The sequence below is a fragment of the Thermobia domestica genome, chromosome 16, assembly GCF_964235325.1.
Source record: "Thermobia domestica chromosome 16, izTheDome1.hap1.1, whole genome shotgun sequence".
NCBI lineage: Eukaryota > Metazoa > Arthropoda > Insecta > Zygentoma > Lepismatidae > Thermobia > Thermobia domestica.
Genome location: NC_137469.1, coordinates 62,999,009 through 63,018,306, shown reverse-complemented (window position 1 = coordinate 63,018,306; position 19,298 = coordinate 62,999,009).

Below are 19,298 nucleotides of genomic sequence, written 5' to 3'. Positions count from 1 at the left end.
TCCGATTATACCTCCTTCTATCGCATGTCACTTAAATTTTTCTCTTTCCATAACTAGAATAGAGTTAATATTAAGATGTTTTGTGATTATTTAAATAACATCCTGATATCTTCCAGAAATACCATCAACTATCAAAATACAGAGCATCTCCCTCTTACGAGTTTTTCAAAGCTCGTCTCAAAGATGTTCCTCTAAAATCGAAACGAATTAATAAGTATTTACAGGGACCTGCGCATTTATTTCGGGAGGCTCCACATTCAATATGAAGATAAATTCTATTAAAATTTGTAAAATCAGATTGAATTAAATTTACAGAAAAGTCGGAATTTCAAGCGGTTTCTGACCCCCAGAACACATCTTTGCGTACGTCTCTGAGTATGTATCAGAATGTGATTACGGAACAATCAATCTTTTAAATGCCAAGCTACAAACCCATCGAAAATGGAAACGGATATCATTATCAGGTTAGGCACCGGTATATTTCTCAGAGAAACTAAAACAGTTTAAACAACTTAAAGGTGGAAGTAGAGAGACTCATGTTGCTATTGATCTCTCGTTGTCACACAATTCCAAAATATGAATGTAGAACTTCGCGAGGAGTAAATTTATCTCCTGCCTGCCTTCAATGTTGATTTTCTGAACATCATGCATAAGATAGATCACTGTTCTCACTCATGTGTCATACGAAGTAGTCCAGAAGTGGTTGCTCGACCATCCCCGAAAATTATAAAAAATTGTGTGTGATGACCCTTGTGTATGAGAAGGTCAATAACATCATTCACGTTGTCATATGCAGAAGTGTTCCTGAATGGCGGCCATCTTTGTTGTCGCTGGAGTGCCAATTTTTGCATTTGCAAGCGTTTATGATAACTACAGTTGCTCAGAACGTACGAATAAGACGAACATCAAACAAAAACGAATGTCTGGAGGAGAGATTGAGGTACACGGAGAATATAAACTTTAACGTCTAAATAAATATATAGGGTTGTAAACGAAAACATGAAATCGCAAGGAAAAACTACAGAAAATTACACATTTAAAGGGGCTGTATTTTGGAATGGCATAAAGTGAGGGGTTTATAAGTTTTGTACTCTATACTATTGCATGTAAAGAGTCTGTAGAAATATCCACAGCTATGATAGTACTGGCACCGTAGATTATGGGGGTCCGAAAGTTGAAGTTTGTGATTTTTATGCCATTTTGGGGGCGTAATATCTCAGGAGGGCAAAGTGCTAAAAATTGATGCTTATGCCACAAAGTAATTCTATATTTGAATAAACTATTGCAAAAAAATCATGATTGGTATTACATGGAGGAAAAAGTGAAAACATGATAAAAACTCGAAGAAAGCACAGAAAGCACGTGCGTGACGACGGTTGTAGCCCGGAAAAAAATTAAATGTTTGGATATGTTTCATGCTTGATTTCAAAAACTATGCATGGTGTAGCAATTAGGCCCGCTTTTGTTTGTGTTCAGTTGTGCCAAAGCTTGCGAGTGGCGTTTGTTTCATCTTTCTAGATCTATGATCATTATCATGTCTATATGGTAAGGAGGTTAGCTTCTTGCTCCCACGACACACACCGTCGAACTGGACCGCAGTAGAAGATATTCAAACCTATCGTACAAGTAGTAGTCTTTGCATCTGTGCATTTAATTGTTTAGAATAGGTCTATTGTTCTTTGTTCCTGACTACATATGTGTACAATAGATGTTTTGTTTTTTTATTATATTTTTCCTATTGTTTGATTGTTTATATTATTTTGTATTGTATTCAGGAATGTCGCTTAATCTTGAGTATACACATTTGTATGTTTTGGAATTTCTAAGAACAGGGCGGCTCTCTTTGCTCTATTGCATTCAGGAATGTCGCTTGACCTTGAATGGTCACGTACGCAGAAGTGTTTTGAATTTCTAAAAAGAGCCTGTGTTTGTTTGAGGGAGAGGTTGAACCCAGGTGTGCGCTGCTTTCTTCTATTGTATTCAGGAATATCGCTTGGCCTTAAATGGTCACGTACGCAGTTTGTTTTGAATTTCTAAGCAAAACTTATGTCTGTTTGGGGGGAGAGGTAGAACACAAGTGCGCGTTTAAATTTTTCTATTGTATTCAGGATGTTGCTTGGCCTTGAATGGCCACGTACGCAGAAGTTTGGGAGAGGTAAAACACAGATGTGCGTTAAAATTTTTTATTGTATTCAAGAATGTCACCTGATCTTGAATGGTCACGTACACATACTGAAATTTCTGGAAAAGAGATTGAATTGTGAATGACCATGCATTTCTTAGAATTTTATGTAATTCCAAGAATTTTAACCAATTCACAGAATTTTAAGTAATTCCAAGAATTTTATACGAAGATTACCGAAGTGAACTTTCCAGAACTTTCTCGAAGATACATGAACGATTTAGTTTCTCACAAAAAATCATTTAGTTTGATTTAGTGACGGATTTTTTCCGTGTAACGTGGGTTCCTGTCACCACGGCATGGCGCGTCCTCAGGTTGCGGATCGAGGAGAAGGCCTCTAGATATAGAGGTTAGCTGCGAATATACTGAATAAGCAGTCGCGGACAGACGACTAGGAGTGGTCCTCCAGCTTGGGGGTTTGGGTAAGGCTAACACCCTCATCCTGTAAAAAAAGGCACTTGTTCAGAAACATTCACAAAAGCCTCGGACAAGGACTGATAACTTGGCACTACATCAGCAAAAGAAAATGGACATGAGATTTGGAACATGGAATATTAGAAGTCTTTATAGGGCAGGCGCGTTAAAATCTGTAACGAGTGAGTTAGAGAAATACAGGATGGACTTAGTAGGAGTTCAGGAAGTTAGGTGGGAAGGAAATGGATCTGAGAATTCCGGAAATTTTACGTTCTTTTACGGGGAAGGAAATAAAAATCACCAGTTAGGAACAGGGTTTTTTGTTCACAAACGAATATTACCAGCAATTAAACGGGTTGAATTTGTTACTGACAGACTTTCTTTTATTACTCTTAAGGGACGGTGGTGTGATATTATTGTTTTAAATGTACATGCTCCAACTGAAGATAAGGGTGACGATATAAAAGATAGTTTTTACGAAGAAGTGGAACGGATATTTGACCAACTCCCGCGATACCATATGAAGATTCTATTAGGGGATTTCAATGCGAAGGTAGGACGAGAGGATATTTTCAAACCGATTATAGGGAACGAAAGTTTGCATAAGGAAAGTAATGACAACGGTGTTAGACTCGTAAACTTTGCAACATCCAAAAACCTAATCGTGAAGAGTACAAAATTCCCACATCGCGACGTTCATAAATACACTTGGACATCACCAGACGGAAAAACACATAATCAAATTGATCACGTTTTAGTAGATAGAAGAAGACAATCTAGCATAATTGACATCCGGTCGTTTAGAGGGGCTGATTGTGACACTGATCACTACCTGGTAGCAGCGATAATACGGGAGAGATTATCGTTGAATAAAGGTAATACTCAATGTCCGAAAACGGAGAGATTTAATTTAAAGAAATTAGAAGAGAGCCAGGTAAGAGAGGAATACCAGATTGAAGTTTCGAATAGATTCTCGGTTTTAGAAGACTCGGAGTGCACTAGTGTTGAGGATATTTGGATTGAAATTAGAGATAGCATTAAAAGTTCAGCAATAGAAAAACTGGGACACGCGGAAATACGTAGGAACAAACCATGGTTCGACCAAGTATGCATTAAACTAGTAGAGAAGAGAAAACAGGGAAAATTACGGTGGCTACAAAATCCGAATGAAATAACTACACAAAATTTCGCAGATATCAGGCGGGAAACTTCCAAAACTTTTAGAACAAAGAAACGGGATTTTTTGAAAGCTAAAATTAAGGAACTTGAAGATAATAGTAAAAATAAAAATATTCGGGACATGTATAAGGGGATCAGCGAATTTAAGAAAGGCTATCAACCTCGTGCTTATATATTAAAGAAATCTGACGGAACAGTTCTCACTGATACGGATAGCCTCTTAAATAGATGGAAAGATTTCTTTGACGATTTGCTGAACACGCAGCCAAAAACTAATGTGCGTGGAGAAAAGGAGATACACACCGCAGAACCGTATATTCCAGAACCCAATCGAATAGAAGTGGAAGCCGCTATAAAGAAATTAAAGAAACACAAATCTCCGGGTATAGATGAAATTCCGGCTGAGTTAATTTTAGCTGGAGGCGAAAAATTGTGGAACAAGATACACAAACTCATTCTCCTTATCTGGAACAAGGAAGAATTGCCACAAGAGTGGAAAGAGTCAATCATTGTTCCAATTCACAAGAAAGGCGACAAAACTGACTGTAATAATTATCGAGGCATTTCTCTTCTGTCAACATCCTATAAAATCCTTTCAAATATTCTGTTAGCAAGATTGACCCCATACGCAGATGAAATTATTGGAGATTATCAGTGCGGATTTAGACGAAATCGATCAACTATCGACCAAATATTTACCATTCGCCAAATACTCGAAAAGAAGTGGGAATACAATACCCCGGTACATCAACTATTTATTGATTTTAGAAAGGCTTACGACTCGGTTAGGAGAGAAACATTATACAACGTCCTTACAGAGCTTGGAATACCGAGAAAGCTAATTAGATTAATTAAGATATGTTTAAGTGAATCCCAAAGTAAAGTCCGGGTAGGAAAATTTTTGTCCATGAGCTTCCACGTCGAAAATGGCCTGAAACAAGGAGATGCGTTGTCGCCATTATTATTTAACTTTGTGCTGGAATACGCCATAAGGAAAATCAAAGATAGCAACCAGGGCCTAGAGTTGAACGGCATTCACCAGGTTATGGCATATGCTGATGATGTAAATTTAATAGGGGATGATAGGAGAACAGTAGAAATAAATGCAGATATATTATTAAACGCTTGCAGGGACATGGGTTTAGAAGTAAATGTAGAGAAAACTAAATACATGGAAGTGCGTCGGGACCGTAATACGGCAAATTGTGGAGGCGTTAAAATATTAAATAATACTTTTGATAAAGTGGATACTTTCAAATATTTAGGATCAATATTAACAGACGAAAATCATATTCACGAAGAAATTAAATGTCGACTAAAAGCAGGGAATTCGTGTTACTATTCGGTTCAAAATCTCTTGTCGTCGCGAATTCTGTCGAGGAATTTGAAGCTTAAAATATATAAAACGATAATCATGCCTGTTGTTCTGTATGGTTGCGAAACATGGTCGCTTACTCTGAGGGAAGAACATAGACTGAAAGTATTTGAGAACAGGATCCTGAGAAGAATATTCGGACCCAAGAGGAACGAGAATGGGGAATGGCGGAAGCTTCATAACGAGGAACTACATAGTTTATACGGTTTACCCAACATTGTTAGGGTCGTCAAGTCTAGGAGGCTTAGGTGGGCAGGTCATGTAGCTAGAATGGAAGAAAGTAGAAACGCTTTCAAAGTCTTGACTGGTAGACCCATAGGAAAACGACCATTAGGAAGACCTAGGCGCAGATGGGAGGATAACATTAAGATGGATCTCGCAGAGATAGGAATACAAAGTAGAAACTGGATCCAGTTAGCTAAGGATAGAAGTCAGTGGAGAGCTTTTGTGAACGCGGCACTGAACCTCCGGGTTCCATAGGCCATAGAGTTAGTTTTTTTAGTTAGTTAGTGACGGATTGGTATTCTTGGAGTTTCGAAGTAAATTATTAAACTAAAAACAAGAATAAGTATGGAAAGTTTAGTACAGTTACCTGAAATTGTGTGTGGTGTTTGAAAATTAATTTAAAAATTTATATGATAGTATCATATATGGATGATACTGAAACATTCTTGGAGAAGAACATAATGTGTAAATGTGATGTAAATAAAGTATACACGAATTGTATAAAGAAATCAATACATGAGTGGGAAACAGATTTTTGCTATGTGCCGCTTGCAGTTACCGATATTTTAACGAAATAGAACATGAATGTTTATTTCTGGATGAAAACATCATGAAATCTCGAGTAAAGGATATTATGGAAAACAGATGTGGAAGAAAATATATCTTATACGTATGTAAAATCACATTTTATCGGTTTGCTTACAAGAGATTCATTTTATAAGACATACTTTAAATTATTGAAAAGTGATGTGTTTTTAAGTGATCTTGTGGACATTCTTCTTGATAAAGATAGAACTAAGTGTTGAATAAAAAATTTCGGTGTTCGTGAAAAAATGCGTTTGTACATTTACCGTTTGTAAATATTTCATAAAAGAAGAAGAAACTTTAAAATTACTAGGAACTATATTTGTATTACGGAAGAAATTAATTTGTGTGTGTGTGTGTGTGTGTGTGAAATTGATACAAAATTTTGTTTATAACACTTGATATCAGGCAATGTTATTATCAAATATTTAAATTAGAAATGTTGGAAACTAATACATGTTTAATACTTATTTTTATTTTCTTATATTATTTGATACATAGTTTTATTTCACATATTTGTATTATACTAATTTTTCATTTTAGTTTATTTCATCTTTAGAAAACAGTTAAAGAATGAAATTATTTGTAATACATTGCACAACTAAATATTAATGTTTTGACTAACATATTTGAAGAAGTGTATAAACAAAATTTATTTACAATTAATTTTACTTTAACATTTTTTAATTTTATCGGCTTACAATCATTTTTTTGACAACGAAGTTTTTGCAGAATATATTTAAATATATTCACAATACGAGTGTTCTTTTGAGCTGCTTAAAGAAGCGAACCAACAAAAATTGAAAACATTCATAGAAAGTATTGAAAATTACACTAATATTTATTTGAGTTTAACATAGTTAAAAGTTATTTTCTGTAGAGTTTGTATAAGTAACACTGTTTTAGAAGTTACTTATACATTTTCCCGCTAGAGTGCAGTAGTTGTAGAGAAAAGAAACACGGTTTTGATACTTTGTTTTAATTGTTGAGAATATTTACTTGTTAGAAGACGTACTTCTTCGTGGTGTTAAGAAACGTGTTCATTATCCAATTTGTGTTTGTGTAATAGTACAAGTATGAATTCTTCGTGTGATAAATCAAGTATTGATATTGATTGTGTTAAATTAGCTATAATTAAATGGATGCCGAACAGTTTTACTTTGTGGAGCATGTTATTATTTATTCAAGAATGATATTAGGCATATGTGTATATTGAAAAGCAAAGAAGTGTTGGACTGGGAAGCTTGTAGTATTTTATTAAATAAAGATACGTGCAAAGAAATTATGAAAATATATATGGATCACATAATATCGATAGTAAGAAATATCATTCTTACATAATGCGTTTATATAGGAACATTACTTAAGTAAAACAGTATTCGTGAAGATGTGTAGTAGACGAGTATTAACTTCTGAGTATATTTCTCCAAGAGAAAAACAGATTGCGTGTGAAAATCATCAGAAAATGATTTAAAATCCATGGGATTCCTGAAGAAGAAAAAGTGAAAATATTATACGCAAGAAATAGAATAATCGTTTAGATTTTATCGATATGATGATGAAATTCATTTTGAAAAATTGTTTTCTAATACACATATTGAAATTCAAGAATTAAACAATGTGAATTGTAAGTGCAATCGTTTTAAAGTAAGTGACGTGTGTGAAAGAACTTTTTGAGAATTATCAACTGAGTGAACAGCTACTTTGCTTTGCTTGTTCAATAAGAAGGTAATAGTATACAACAGCTCATCATCGAGTTCCGTACTCGAGGGTAGTTCTTAACTCTTGCACCACGTACAGAAATGGTGGTATGTCATGTACAAGTGGTAATAGAACACATAAGAAACCCAAATCATGTTGTACTCACACTAGAATATGCAGTATGAGTACACCATGATCTGCGTTTCTCATGTGTGCTATTACATCTTCTACATGAAATACCAACACGTTTGTACGTAATGCAACAGTAAGAACTATCCACGAGCACAAGACATGCAATAAAGTCCCCCCCACACACATAGTGAATTATAAAGTACAAGGGAACTACAGAGACGCACATAAAGTGCGCCATACTCGAGGATAGTTCAAACTCTTACCATCACCTTACAGAAATGGTGGTATGTCATGTACAAGTTTCAGTCGATAAGTAAATGAAAGTCGCTTTGTTACCCCATTTTCAAGTTCCTAGGTCCTCAATGAATAATCCGTAAAAGACTGAACTTCGTGAGTCCTCGGGAAATGATGAGGACCTGTTGTATACTATATCCAATAAGAATACCAGACGAAAATCTACATAAATGTTTGTTAATATTTAATAACAGTTTGAAACAAACTGTCTAGGAATTTTTAATTCAGAAGAAAACGTGTTTGACCTTTACGTAGAGAAACACAAATTCTTTGCATGATAAACGAAATAAAACGCTTTTAAATGAACAGTGTGTGCTGGAATGTATTTCAAGACGGAAGCCAGAATATACTCTTTTGTTATGGGTGTTTTGAAAATAGTCGCATTTTAGACTAACATGGATGCATTATTTTACACTATGAAATGTGTTATAATGCGTGGCGTGCTATAGTACGACCAGATACATTTGAAGAATTGTATGAAATTTTCATCATATCTTGATAGTGAAATTGACGATTGGACATTTGATTATGCGTTATATATTTCATTAAACAAAAACTACATCCACTTAATTTTGGAGTTACTTCTAGAAAAAGATTTCATTTATAATTTTTAATGTTTGTTAGTGAAACAAGTAAGTGAGGTAAAAGTTATATATTCTATAATACTTATTACAGTTTCAGACCGAAAATGATATCATTCAAATTTACATGAAATCAAAATTAAAATAGATTATCTTATATACTCTTCATATTATATATGATATATATGTAATCACTTTTAATTTGTGACAAAATTTTTATAAATAAAAAATACGGATAAAAGTATTTTTATTTTTTATTTCTTAAATTGTATTTTACCTTTCTTGGTTTCTTTAAAATCATTTATTTTATAATTTCGTATGCAGACACATTTAGTTTGTAATCTCGTACGCAGACTGAATTAGTTTGTAATCTCGTACCCAGATACACTTAGTTTGTAATCACGCACCCAGGTACATTTAGTTTGTAATCTCGTATCCAGACGCATTTGGTTTGTAATCTCGTATCCAGACGTGTTACTTTCGTGTGTTTATAACATGATGAATTTTGTAACAAACGGTAATTGTGGTAATAAGATATTCACGAAATGTTTTCCAAATGTGTAACTAACAAGAAGTATAATAATAGAAAGGAACAAAAATATCAACAATAAAAATATACACGATTCAAATACAATATACAGAAAAAATTATAAAAGCAGAGTTTGTGCAACAATTTTTTGTTCTTTTACAATTTTTAGTATTTTCGGAACATTTTAACCAACTGTTTAGTAAGATCATAATCTTAGATTGTTCATCGAGATTTTACTATTTTAGAACAATTTTAGTACGTTCGTACATTTTAGTATTTTCAAAACGTTTTTTGGCTCTCAAATAAATTTGTTCAGAGCTTGAACAAGCGAATCGACAAAAATTGAAATCGATCTATCAAAATATAAGTTGCAAAGCAAATAATCCAGTTTTAAATAAATAACACGATTTTTGTAAGTTCACACTGTATAATTTTATTGGATCCCAACAAAGTTGGTCAGAGTTTCTGCAAGAAACGAAAATATAAATAAGATGGGCTTCTAAAAGAAGCGTGCCAAGTAAAATTGTGTAACAATTATTTGTTCTTTCGCAATTTTTGTATTTTCGGAACGGTTCCTCAGAGTTTGTGTAACAAACGATACGTAAAAGATAGGAAAGGAGACGTCAAAAACCATAGTGTTCTGTTAAGAAAATAGCATAGCAAGAAAATTATTAGATGGACAACAGAAAAAATAAATAAATAGAAATGCTTAGTTTACCACGTTAGTTTAAGAACGGAGAAAATTCAACATAGAAGTAAGACATAAAGGAAAAAGGTTCAGTAGGAAACATAAATAACAACAAAAATAAAAAAGAAAATAGAATCATGATAGTTAAAATAAAAAGAGCAAGTACTTTGTATATTACACATTTTTTGTTATGCAATATTTATTTATTTCTAAAGTGTTTTTCAGTTGTAAACAGTTTTTCATTAAGTATCATATAATGATATATTTCTACTCACTTTTCATCATTTATTTTTTTGTAACAGTACTTTGAAATTGTTATACAAACTCCGAAGGGCAACATAGTTGCGAGAATATTAAAATTCCATAGGAAGCTCATAAGAACTGCTATGCTGTGATCATATTAAAATTAGGGCCGCGTTGGCTCAGTGGTAGAGCGTTCACCTCTGGTGCTTGGGGTCCCGGGTTCGATCCCAGCCCCCGCCAAGTGAACTTTGTGGTGGACAAACACTGTGTGCGTGGGTTTTCTCGGGGTTCCCCCGTTTCCTCCCACTTTCTTCATTCCACCATATCATTCATGACTCATCATCACTGTCTCCTTTAGCCCAACCGCATATCCGTGGGACGCAAAACTCAGATTTCATTTTTTATATTAAAATTCCACAGGAATCTCATAAGAATAGGTATGCTGTGATCATATTAGAATTGTTATAAAAACTCCTAAGAGTAACATAGTTGCGAGAATATTAAAATTCCATAGGAAGCTCTGAACAATCTGAATGTGATCTTACTAAAAAGTGCGAAACAAGAACAAGAGTTTACAGTATATTAGTGTGTGTATGTGTCTGTGTGTTTGATGAAAATTTGTTTAGTTAAACAACTTGTACATTTTTACGATATGTATACCATATATTTTTTCATAATACATAAAGTAAACAACAAACTTGAGTAAAATTTGAAAAGAATTTCCTATCGGTACAAATATGTGTTCAAGACAAGATTCAACATGTTTCACAAACAAACAAATGAAATAAAAGTTAAAACTAAAGATGAAATCAAAGACATACCGCCTAAATGGAAAATAAAAACAAAGTTAAACCGACTGACTTGTAGAGGAAATCAAAGACATACCGCTCAAGATAAATCGTTGAGTGTAGAATAAAATCAAAGATTTGCCGCTTCAGTGCAAGAGAAAGACACAAAAGTTATGCCGACTGTGTGGGAGAGGAAGACAAAGTTATGCCGCTTCACTGGGAGAGGAATTCAAAGTCAAACCGCCTGTAGTAAAATTATAAGGGAAGAAAAACAAATCAAGGAGAAATGTGTCATCAAAAAACTTTTTAAACATATTCCTTAATATAAGGTATTCTCCTTTGAAAGAATTGTTAAGATGTTACACTGAGAAAAATCAAAGGAATATTATGGGCAACACGATTTTTAGCGGAGATTTTTCATTTTAGTTTATTGGCTATCGTCAGATACTTCCATTAACATTTTATTGCGACCTCCCGTAAAACAATTACATTAATGAGAAAAAGAAGTCAGATTTTATGATTTGTTATACATCTTAAGGTAAATATTTAATCCATATAATATAAACATCAGTAATAATATTACTTGCATGTCGGAAAATTTTTATCGTTTACTGTGTTAGCCAGTACATCCGTTTACCAGTGCACATATGTCGTATACTTTATTATATATAACGGATAAAAATCGGAGTAATAAAAAATCGCAGTTTTACGTCCCACGCTTGTGACGCTTAGGCTAAAGGAGACGGTGATGATAAGTAATGAATGAAATGGTGTAATGAAGAAAGTGGGAGGAGACGGGAGAAACCCGAGAAAACCCACGCAAACAGTGTTTGTCCTCCACAAAGTTCACTTGGCTGGGGCTGGGATTGAACTCGGGACCCCAAGCACCAGAGGTGAACGCTCTACCACTGAGCCACCGCGGCCCCCGGAGTAAAATATGTTTGACGGGATGTTTGCTATTTGGTATCCACCATATGTGCATAGCATTGCACATATTTACTATACTTAAATACAAACGAAGTATAAAACGTGCAAATATATGTATGGTGGAAGAAATGAATCTTTAAGACTCATATAAAGAGCTAGCGTGTATACGTTTAATGACATACTAATGAATGTTTAGCAAAAATGAGTCGGCATGCCTCATTCGAAGTGGTAGCAGACCACTGCACACATTTCCTATATGTTCATACAAACAAGGTATAAAGCGTACAAATATATGATTGATATAAGCTGGTAAGCCTAATACAAAGTGGTAGCAACCAGTGCGTATATTTCTTTTACATTATTACATACATCAATGGCGGATGTTTAGTAATTCATACGATACATATGCCAAGCACTGAGACTGTGCCATGCTTTTACATACAACCTATCAATGGTCGGAAATTTTCACATTCATATGTAATACTAAGTGCTAGCTGATAAATATGCCATCCAGTGAGTTTATGTGATATATACAATGCATAAAAAACGTACTAATATAAAATTGTGGGAATATTCTCACGATTACTAAGTGCTAGCGGGGCACTGTATACGTATAATGGTTTACTAATACTTTATTATAGTCACAGATACCCTATACTTTATTATATACTAATATAAACCGTTCATGCCAACACTGATATCCTTATGTTCGCTTTGCAATATGCATATCAATATGTACAACGCATAAAAATCGAATTAAAATGTGTCAATACTGTGCTATCCTTCATATATATCTACCACCGCTATTTGCTATACATAAACAAAATCAAACTAAACTATATGGTAGCCATCAGCTATGCCACCCAGTGCACGCCAATGCCTGTATTATGCTAGGTTGCCATGTTTTATTTTTAACATTACACCTAGTCTATATTACGTAATTGCAGACGCTATTGTTTTTTATGCAGTACGTTTACTGATTATCCATAAGAACTAATGTATACTGTGTATAACAACATGCCTTGACGTTGTTATCCATCGCCTTTACTAGTCAGTATGCATCTATATGCAACAATGTATGCTGTGTATAGCAGCATTCCTTCACGTTGTCATTTACTACCTTTACTACTCACTAATCATCTGTTTGCATACGCAATATTGCATACTGTGAGCAGGATAACGTCAATTGTCATCGCTAATGTATCATATATGCAGAATATCTACTGACCATTATCTTTATTTTATTTTTCAATCATTGTCATCTGTTTTCGAATCGCGTGCACAGCATTATTGTGGCGTGGCATTGCACGTATATGTACCATGAGAAATTTGCTCGTGCTGATATAGGCGGATGCCGCACGCGGACCCGACCGAGCACGATTTTGCGATTATACCCGCGCCGGAAATATAAACGGTTGGGAGGAAAAACGGTGCGCAAAACGGGTTCACATTATCATGTGCTTGCTAAGTAATAAGTTGTCATTTTTTTTTCGTATACAAAAAGTGTATTCTACATATCTAACACCTGTAAACTGTATACGGTTAACAGTGACATTCAAATGTTTCCCGACTTACAAGCATTAGAATATGTAATGTGCAAAATACTACTGTATATAAAAATATTTATAATTTCCGCTTATTGGCTTATAATTCCCTTGATATGAGCTATTTTTAAGTATGACGATATTTTGTTCCAATTCTACTCTTGTATACTATTTTTTAAGTATGACTATATTTTCTCATAATTCTACTAACGTGCACTATTTTTTAAGTAAGACAATATTTTTTGTCCATTCCACTCACATGACTTATTTTTATTTTTGATATTTTTAATTCTTACTAGTGATATCATTTGTAAATATATGAATTAACAGGACAAATATACATTCAAATATATTTATTTTTACTAGTTACATTCTTATAAAATATGACCCTATTTTCTTTAAGTATTATGTGAAAAACCTTCACTTTTGTTCGTTTTATACTGAAAAGAAAATTTCAACTTTGGATTCTTTAACCATTTTGTTTTTTCTTCGTATTGCATATATGTAGACTTTATTACTGTATATCAATTTTGTTCCAATATTTACTATACCATTTTTAGCTTTCAAAATGTTTTATAATAAACGTTCAGATATCTATCGAACTAATATGCCGTTAGTATGACTTCCTTCATATCAGTCAACTGATTAACTAAGTAGTACAAAAATAGATGAACGTACCCAGAGGTCCCCGAAATTTCGATTTGTATGTAAATTTAGCCTAATTTTGGGGGACAATTTTAATGTGAAATATGCTCATATTAAGTTTGGACCCCTCCCGAAATATATTTCTGCATATGCTACTACAGACATATCATCTGTTAGCAACCTTTTACCTTTTTTTTACCTTAATCAAAGAATACAACCATATAGCTCTCCTTAGCTTAAATATACGATAGTACTCTATTCTTTTACTTGTTCAAACAAAAAGTTATCCGTTCATTGCATTAAAGATCTCTCTCTCTCTCTCTTTTAAAACAACCTATATTTTGGTCTTAGTGTACAACGGAGTTCTCATAAATTTGCTAAGCACGATCGTAATCTTCAATATGATCATCTTAGTGCCGATGACGTTTCCAATCTCTTTTCTGTAACACAAGTTTGTATCCAAGGGAGATCCCCTAAAATTTTTACGGTAGATTTTCAAATGAACTATAATATGGTTGGATCAGGCACCCACCCCTAATTTCTGCATGGTCCCCCTTACATTTTTGAGTTGGTTACTGCTTTGGGTGTAACACCTAGAATTATTTCTTACTACAGTTGATAAATGTAACGTTAATCGTAAATAAACACAATCTCTAACTCAATATATCAGAATTATTTTAACTGACTTATGGAATCCAGAGGTTCACAAATATTATGTACTAATTCATATTGTATGTCTCCACCATGCTGACTTAGTGGTAGAGTAGTTCCTTGTATTACTTGAGACTTCTCCATTTAATCTTCAATATGATGATTCAGTGATAGAGTGATTCCTTGTGCTAATTGAAAATTTATCGTTTAATGTTTATCAGATTGGTTCAGTGGTAGAGTGTTTACTTCAGACTTTCTCATTTAATTTCCACAGCGCTCACTCAATATTAGAGTATTTTTCTCCTGTATGTTCTTACTCAGTATTTTATCACTTGATTTACCTTTTCATAATGAATAATTTGTCTTCCATCAACAATAATGAAACCCCCGAGATTCAAAGCAGCAATCACAAAAGCTCTCCATTGACTTCTATCCGTAGCCAGCTGGATATAGTTTGTACTTTGTACTACGAGATCCGCCTTAATGGTGTCCTCCCATATCCCCCTAGGTCTTCCTAATGCTCTATTTCCTCTTATACAGGTTAAAATTTTGAAAGTGTTTTCATCCTAGCTACATGGCTTGCCCACCGGACCCTCTTAGACTAGTGCCCTAAGAATAATAACTACGTAATTTCTCGTTATGAAGTTTCGCTCTTTTCATTCCTCTTGTGTAAAAATATATGTCTCAGGAACTAACCTACTTGTTATATTTGTTTAACTAATACTACAGTGACCCCCGTAGCATAGTCGGTAACGCTCTTCCTCTTGGTGCGAGCGGTCACGTTTTCGATTCTTGGTGGGGACACTGTCAAAAAGTTGTAAAAAGCATGAATTAGATTTTTCCTCATTCACACCCACCAAATGGCGGGATGGTACCTAAGTTATAGCTCCCAGACCTCTTAATTCCTTTCCCCAAATAGTGTGCTCACAGAGGGACATCATCCCTCAAACCCACCAGTCTCAATGACAATAAGATACCTAGTCCCCCACAAATATAAATCTTACATCCTAACTGATTCTTCGTATTCAAACTATGTTCTATCTAATATACATTTGTGTAATATACACCTTCACAAGCTGTGAAAATTATGAAATCACTCAAAGTTGTGGTAATATCTCAATTTTTGTTCTACAGGGATCATTAAAAGATTCTAGGTTGTTTCAGAGATCATCATTCTTGTTTACACCCACATTTCTTCAAATGAATAAATCTCACCGTTAAAAGACAATTATTTTTACAAAGAATGTAATGATTTAAGTAACGAAGTCTCACTGATTACTCATTTGCTTTGGATTATCATATCCTTTGATTGGAGACAGTATTTTCAAAATCGTAACGACAAACACGATCAAGGCATTGTGCTATCCTACCTCTATAAAATTTAATGAGTCACAAGCTATAACTCAAATTCGTTTTAATGGACTTAGGATTTCTCCATGAAACTTTAAGCATATTCTATAACGATGAATGAGTCGAAGCCAGAGAATACTTGCCTTTACTTTTCGAACACAAACGCAGATATATCAGGAACGAACATATTTTCTTTATTATTAAAGAAAGAGAGAAAAATAAAAGCTTGACATGAAATATTCAAGTGCTTGGCCACCACGATTCGATTTCAGTTTCCGCTAATGAAACAATCACAATAACGAAAGAAAAAGCTTTTTTCTGAAAACGAAAGGGAAACATAAGGAATTTTTTTCTAATAATGGCACAAGTGTGACAGGACACCATGTGATCTGTTTATTTCGAATTCAATTAACTATCGTTATCCGTCACTTCCAATATCAACATGAATCTAAAAATTGCAGTGTAACTCTGTGAAAATTTTTGCTATAAAATTGTAATATAAAAACAAAACGTTGGAAACCGAAGCCAATTCAAAGCAAAGATTACCCTCAAATCTGGTAGAAATCATGTAGAAAGCGTTGTAGACATTCAGAATTCTTTCTTACTATTTCCTAGCAGTATTTCATACTCGAAAAGACTATTCCCTACCACTTTCACTTTTCTTGAAAAGAATCAGACGACCCAATACAATAGCTCTTTTCCTAGAGGAAAATACTCAAACACTGAAAACCGGCTCATAGAGGAGCAGAGTAGGAGGAGGAAATGGGTTATTCAAATAAGAGAGCTTTCAGCTAAAACCTGCTTTTTCAAACTCACAATAACGTTCGCCTTAAAAGTTATGAATGGAAAACGTTTCTGAATCAAAACATACTATCTTTTCAGGTTAGCAGGTTCAAGAATATGTAAACAATATTTTTCAGTTAGTTTAGTCACAGTTTTACGTAATATAGATAGTCATCACCAATTTCAGCATTTGTTTTTCTTTTCCTTTAAAAGCTAATAATCTTAGCTGATTCATTAACTAACCATTTAACGTACATTGTGAAAAATTATACTATAAATCAGATCTCGTATGTTTACAAATCAATATAATAATAATAATAATAATAATAATAATAATAATAATAATAATAATAATAATAATAATAATAATAAAATTTCTTCATATTCATATTCGAATCCTATGTTATACTGTAGATTCACGTCTCATATAGCTTTGAACTTCTTAAAACAGATTGAACCACTATTTACAATACACATTTTTTATTTTCATAATTTTCTCATGCGACGCTTTAAAGCAATAAATTTAAGCACAGCACCATATTGAATGGTGTTATTTTCCTTATTTACATATTTTAAAAAAATATGAAGGAGTTCTTTAGTATCATTTTGGTTAATTTTACATAATTGATTTTCTTTTTCTTCTCATGCAAGTTTTTCTCTTAAAAATTGTTTTCTTTATTACTATTTTCATCCTCTTTCTGTGTTGTTAGGTCGATAAGTGGAATATCTAACCTCTGCCATCCTGCAAAGTAAAAGAAACAAAATTATCAATATGAATTTACTAATCTATTCATTCTTACATCAGTATACTTATGGGTAACCAATTATCACAAAAAGAGGTGAATCCGGTTCCCGACAATTTAATTCTATGTTAATTACAACTAAAATCAAAACTCAACATTTTGTCAATGTTATAGCTGTAACACTGAGAGTTTTCTTTTTGATCTTTTAAGCAACCATCATTTTTCAATAAATTATAATTTCAAGACCAGGCTTCAGTTCTACAAAATTAAAAGTCTAAGTCATTTAAATTTAATTTATCAGTCTTGTAATATTAATCTATTTTATGCCTAACCGATTAACGTACAACCCGTTGCCTTCAAACAACTCAAGTCTCATTTCCAGCGTGCTTTCGAATAGGATACGACTTAATCCAGATATTTTCATACCTCAACAGAATGATCAACTCAACTGATCAATTTTGACAGTCCGATCAAATTATTTCGTTACGAAAAACAACAACGATTTTTTCCATATAATACAGATTATTTTTCAAGTGTTTTATCATAGCTTAGGAACTAAATTTTACCGAATTCAAATGATTTTATCTACTTGATGTTATCCTTCAGATTAGATAATCCAACACTGTACTGAAGCGTATTGGGTTGCCTATCATATAGGGATTACAATTTTTTCACGGTTTATTGTCTCTCCGAGGGACGTCATTCCTCAAATTGTAAAGGGACACAATAAGTTTAGATGTCAAAACTATATTCTAAATCCTAAATTTATTTTTTTCGTCTAATTTCAGTATTCTTTTCTATAACAACATTTACTGTTATATTTACCTTATACGTAATATGTTGTCTTTTTACTGTGAAATCATTCAATCGAAAAAAAGCGTGACAGCTTTTTTCAGACCAAGCAACATATGTGAAGATTCCCCTTCATGAATTGTGTGCACGTCAAGAGACATAACGGTTTAACATAATCTTAGATGACAAAAGCTCAGGAAATCTAAATTGTAAAATCCTATCTTCTGTAGAGTGATTCAATTACTGTCTAAATTTCTGACTATATTAATAATATGAATAATGGGGGTGGCGAAAAATCAGTGGTAAAGCCTTCGCCTCTGATGCAGGGGTTATCTCATTTATGTTATCATTTTCATAAGAAACATAACAGTTTACATCTTCCACAAACACCATGCTTCTACATTTTTCGGGGGGTATCCTTCCTACTTTCATTATAATTTGATCTAATATAAGCAATATAATTGTGAGACTTAAAAATTTCATTTTTGCCAATAACATTACTAAAAGAGTGAATAATAATAATTTTACTATAAATTACTTATGAATAATACGTATAGCAACCAAAATAAGGTTACGATATCAAATTATAGATCAAAAAGCAAACCAAACCTATGCTTAGCAAACTCTTCTATTTAGAAAGGTGAGAAAATAATGTTCTTAAACATTTTTCTTAAGATAATAAATATAATCTTATTCAACAATCTAATTGAATCATTCTGTCAATACAAGGAGAAACATAAACAGGTGGAGCAAATGTAGAAATATTCACATCAACAAGATTCAGTCGATTAGTCTATCATAAATGATTCTTTACTCTTTCTGATAAACTCAGTGAATATTATGATTTATTTTGTTCGAACAACATAGTAACCACATACAGGGTTTAACTTGGATTCTAACATCTATCATTTCCACGAAATAATAATAATATAAAGATTTCCTTCATT